This window comes from Anticarsia gemmatalis, chromosome 9 (assembly GCF_050436995.1).
Source record: "Anticarsia gemmatalis isolate Benzon Research Colony breed Stoneville strain chromosome 9, ilAntGemm2 primary, whole genome shotgun sequence".
NCBI classification, from domain to species: domain Eukaryota; kingdom Metazoa; phylum Arthropoda; class Insecta; order Lepidoptera; family Erebidae; genus Anticarsia; species Anticarsia gemmatalis.
In genome coordinates this window covers 455230-461514 of record NC_134753.1, presented here as the reverse complement: position 1 = coordinate 461514, position 6285 = coordinate 455230, and positions in this window count along the sequence as shown.

Genomic DNA, 6285 nt, shown 5'->3' with positions numbered 1-6285 from the left:
CTGGCTATGGGCGCCTCACGATATAATTTGTGTATATCATAAATAGTAAAAATATAAATATAAATTTAACCCATTACTGTCCCACTGCTGGGCACGGGTCTCCTCCCGTAATGAGGGACGAGTTAGGCCTTGAGTCCACCACGCTGGCCAAGTGCGGGTTGGGGACTTTGCATCCACTCCATAAATGTATTTAACAAATTTTAGGCATGCAAGGTTTCCTCACGATGTTTTCCTTCACCGTTGGAGCATGTGACAATTATTTCTAATACACACATAACTTCGAAAAGTCATTGGTGTGTTGCCTCGGGTTCGAACCTGCGACCACTTTGCGTGGGGGGTGTCAACTTATACCACTCGGCTATCACTGCTCTATAGTATAGAATATATACCTATCATAAATTAAATTACCTTCGCAGAAATCAACCCCATCGTACAATAATGACTAAAACGGAAGTGATAGTACTAATACTACTAATGATAGCAACACGGGTGAGAGTGGACATGTGGGCACGTTTACAAACAAACTACCGTCACGATCACCACTTGTAATTATAGTGCACTTACGCCCGGTGCCTGAGTAAATTTAGCGGTAGTTTATCTATTCAATAGCGTTTAAACCTATATAAAAACAACGCTATCGGAAAGATAGACTACCTCTAAATGTACCTCAGATATCGGAGGTTACACTCACAAAGAATTAAGTAGGGGACCAGTATTCGGCCTGCCCGAATATAGCAACAAGCCATGAAAAAAATCCATACTAATATTATAACTCTTAACTTACACTTCCTCTGTTGGTCTCTTCCTCAAGCCTAAACCACTGAACCGATCTAAATGATTTTTTGCTTAAATATGGTTTGATATCTTTGTAAATCTCTTCTTTTTTACGCTCCGTAGTTCCGGCTGCGTTGTCCATCAAACAACCATTCAGTAACGAGAAATGTTATTTATATAAGTATATCTATTTATTGTTTAATAACAAATTATGTAATATGTAATCCAAAGGCCAACCACATTTATACAATCAACAAATACTAAAGCCCCAAAACTTCTATTACCGATTCAAAACGTATATCTTTCAAACTATCCTTTATCCCACCATAATAGGCAATTTACCTTCAAACATTCTCAACTAAAAAGGGTTATATGTACCAAGATGTGAGATAAACACATTACTCAAACGACAATCATCTAAAAAGTTTAGATACAATAGTTATCACATAATGGCATCGAGTCACCACATTAGCACCGGAGATCTGTTATCAACTTAATGCATCAACAATGAGAGAAAAAACTCATCGTGAGATGTCCTACGCATCACACGACTGACAAATTTCAGACAACAATGAATGATATAAGGGTTAAATGGATAAAGACTGGCAACTTTACCTTACAGTCTTGAGAAAAAAAAACATTAAATGTCATTCGAAATTCGACTTTATTTGTATGAGTATAAGAGTTGTGGGTGTACGTGTGATGTGTGTCGTAGGGTGCAAATACCAGTTGTCGATATGAGAGCGGGTATAGAAAGGCGGCTCGTTTGATGGCGTGTCGGATGTCTCAATCGAAGGCTTTGCTGCGCCCGCGCCGCGGCCCACGTACGGACCTATTCTGTTTGTTAACTTTTGTTTAGTGTTTTGATGGTTCGTGTTTTAGTGAAGGAAATATGATTGAGGATTTTTTTGTTATTGAATTTTGATTTTATTAGGAAAGGATGATGAAGAAAACCATCGTGATCAAACTTTGCATACTTGAGAGAGATGCAGTATCCGACTGTCTTTTAGTCAGCGTGGTTGGGTTAAGGCCTATTTTTTTTCAGGTCGAGATTAAATCCTTGTCGAATAAACTTTTTCTATAATCATTTTCTATACATTATTGGCGCTAACCGCTTAATACAGTTTGTTAAATATACAGCAGCAGAAACTATAATATTTACTTACCTATCTTTTCCTACTCGTTGTCAATCCAGAATAACCCTTTTACCTGCAAACCATGTTTGTATAAACATAACACATGTTGAAGCCGGCTCTTTAAATACCCGCGAAGAATAATTACTCACAATAAATCAGGGATGAGCGTTGACAGGGTTAATGTCGAATGCGACAATAATTGGTCCTTTTACCCTACAGTTTAACTCATACAAATATCAACTTCATATAGAACTATTATGGTTGATATTAGCTTGTATTGTGTTTGTCACTTACGACGTTTTGTGTTGATTTTTTATATTGTTCCCATAATGCGGATGCGTTTTTTAGCCCTAATATGTACCAGTTCTTTGTATGTTTGTTAAATAATGTATTTGTATGTTTGTACCGGTCAAGTTTATAACAACAGAGATTTTGAAGGATGACGTGTTGATTTGTAAGAGAATATCTGAAAGCCAACATAACCCTTTGCCGCTCGAAAGAAAAATCCTTCTATCGTCCAGAAGTAATTGGACTAAAAAATAGTGAGTGTTAATCTATGTTAATACCAACTACTAGCTGCCCGCCCTGGCTTTACCCGGTTTGAAAAGTTTATTTATCTTTAAACCTTCCTCATAAATCGTTCTGTCTACTGGCGAAAACTGCATGATAAACTTTAATTCAGTAGATTTGGAATTTATAGCCTTTTTCATCCTTAATATGTGATCTAACTGCGAGATTTCGGCTGAATCCATTCAATAGTTTTCCCGTGAAAAGACAAACATACATCCTTGAAATTCATAAAAACTTTCGCATTTATATTAAGTACCCCCGGTTTCTGAGTACATTTAGCGGTAGTTTATCTATTCAATTGCGTTTTTTTTATATGAGTTTAAGCGCTATTGAATAGATAAACTACCGCTAAGTGTACCTCAGAAATCGAGGTTTAGTAGGATAAACAACTTGTAAGTGTTTGTAATTAATAATAATTGGTAACTATTATGTTTAATTCATTTTAGACGAAATAAACGATAAACACATTTGTTTTGAAATATTTCAAGGACAAGTTATTACGGGTTTAGCGATACAGTAAAACGTAAACAAGCCTAAATCAATTAAATATTATTAAATATTGAATATTGTTGGACAACTCACACACGGTCATTTGATTTCAAACTAAGCAGAGCTTGTACTATGGTAACCAAATAACTGATAAACATACTTATATACTTCTAAATACATACTTATATAGATAAATTGACAACCAGGCTCAGAACAAATACTCATGCTCATCACACAAAGATTTGTCCCGGGTGGGATTCGAACCCACCACACGCGGCGCTACGGTTGTTGCGGCGAGGTGACCGCTTAAACCACTGCGCCAAACGTGCAGTTAAAAAAAAATCAATTTTGTTTCTACTAATCTTCATGACTAAAGAGGTTTTAGTGTTGATTCCCGGGCCGTAAGATTTCTGTAATAGGTATGTTTTTAAGATATAAATTAATTTAACCCATTACTTTCCCCTTGCGTGGAAAATGTAAGCTTCGACTTATTAAATAGTCAATATTACGTACACAACTTTGTAATAACCAAAACAGACAGGAAAATAAAAAAATATTCAAATGTTTAGACATTTCAACCCTTCTGATTCATAGCAACCTCCCTTACAATTCCGTTACAGATATCTACTATCCTTCAATTGAATCATCCATAATTTCTCCACAATGAGACTATATAAGAACCCTAATATGTAAGATACTTAACCCTTGAGCATTATAAGTAACATTTAACCTGCAAATAATCCCACTCGACGCGACCATTAAACCGGAAAACGCAAATTATACAACAAAGACGCAACACATCTGCGCCGGCACAAACCGTGGCGATCTGTTCACATATACTATATATAAATACAAGCAATTATATACCTTACTACACGGCCTTAAAGTCCTGTTTATGTAGTTGTGTTATCAACAAAATCCTTTAAGATTTCTCATATTTTGTCAAACGATTGCAACCTTTAATACGTTGGGGTAAGGATAGGATCTTATAAGTGGATTTATTATTGATATAAGATATGTTTAATAAGTTCAAAAGGATGCAACGACGCGAGCAAATCCCGGTAGAGTTTCGTAGGAAGACAATGATTTCATATTAATTAGGATATTATTATTAAAGTATATTGGAGAGCGTGGAACCGGCGAAGATTGTAAGGAATGCCTACGACTAGATGGTCCGACGACATCGTCAAATATGTAGGAATGCATCGAATGAGACATACGCAGGATCATAAAAAAGGCGTTCTGAATGGCAATCCTATACGTTGAGTATAGGATTGCCATTCAGAACGTGTGAGTCAAACTGAACTGAAGTCAAATGAGTAGGTAAAATGGGCTAGATAAATAGATAGTTTAGCAGCGATAGTTTAGTGAGAGAAGTCTTATACGCAATTAGCAGAAGGATCAAACGCTAAGCAAAATACCAACACTCCAATGACTTTTCGAAATGAAATAAATAAATAAAAAATAAATAAATATTTTGGGACAACTCACACACGGTCATTTGATTCCAAACTAAGCAGAGCTTGTACTATGGTAACCAAATAACTGATAAACATACTTATATACTTCTAAATACATACTTATATGTATAGACACATTAACATCCAGGCTCAGAACAAATACTCGTGCTCATCACACAAAGATTTGTCCAAATGTGTATTAAAAGAAGCTAATTACCTAGGGGAATAGTGGAAGCGAATCTCGCGAATGAAAACATATTGAAGAAACCTTGAAATTTCTGTAGAACAAATCTTGTAGGGATGTAACGCCTCATACTTGACTAGCGTGCTGGATAATGGTTGGCTTCTCCATAATTCCAGGAGAAGGCGCTTGACCAAAAGTAAGACAGTAGATCCTTGCTTCCTTTGCTTTGATGTTAGGACCAATGTGTGTTCGGTAAAGTTAGTAGCAGTTCCTTACATCATTAATGATTCCTACCTAACTGTAACGCGATTCTCTACCGCTATTGAGTACCGACAACCGGCAAATTATCGAAAAATTTTGTATGACATTCGGTTCAGCGCCTCTCGCGGGCGTCGTAGAAACTATTTTGATAGGACATTTTAAATGTCAAACTCTCGATACTCGATAGTACCAATTGCAGAGAATCGTGCTACAGAAAAATGTATTGTTCAAACCATTTGGCGATTAAAACAAGTGGCCGGGAGTTTCTTGCCAACTCTTCTCATTGGCTCTACCTTCCGAACTGTCGGTATATTCACTCTGCATCATTGCTATCATAGGCGTCAGCATTTGACGTAAATGAATAAATGATTTGGTTTTGGGTTTTTTTTTTAAGATAATTATTATTACTACACGATAATAAGATGAGATTATCAGTTACACAATAAATTAGCAATTTGTGAAACTGTTTTGAAACGTGACAGATAATATTATCGCTCAGTAATCCTCTACTATCTAATTAACGTTAATACTTTAATGCGTTTTCTTAAAATTGCTTCTTTATTATCATTGTTAAAAATTGATTTTATTTCGAGTCATGATACGATGTAGTACACACGTACGCAATACGCACCTTTATCAAAGTTGTATCAAATTATGTATGAAATTATGTTTCACATTTGCCTCGGAGAGCACGTAAAGCCGTCGGTCCTGCGCCTGACCACTCTCTGGCCGTGTCGGTTTAACTATCATCTTATTCATCTATTAAAATTTCATCAAAATCCAATCTGTAGCTTTATAGTCATCCATACATTAATACAAAACTTTCATGTTTATCATATTAGTAAAAAACAATACGTTTAGCATTTAAATATCCCTTAAAAACCAGGAATTAAGTCACCCTACAGATATTGCAACAACGTTTGTCTAAGAACAAGCATAAAAAAATCCATTACAATCTCAAAGCATTTAGTAAAAACCTCTTTACACAAAAAAAAACTATAAAGCCTCCACTTTTCTAAGTATTATGAATATTAGGATTAAATATACCATTGTTGGGTTCAAATATGATATTTTTAACAAATGGTTAAAACGTCTAAAACGGTTCATGAACACTTTCTGCTGCATTAACTTTGTACAGTTAAAAATAAATGTTTTGGCTAATCGGATTTCTTCAAGTGGCACTTTTAAAAAAGGGTTTCGTGGTTGCAATATTTCCAAGTATTATTTAAAAGATAATAATAGAACTGTATTTGTGTTTGTGTAACGATATTTTTAAAAGGTTTTGGATTATATTAGTTACCATAGAAGATTCTACAGATATCTTAAATTATGAAAAAAACATTTACAAAAGAAAATCTCTTGAATCTAGTTGAAATTTAGAGTACAGTCAAATTCAATTTAAATAATGCTT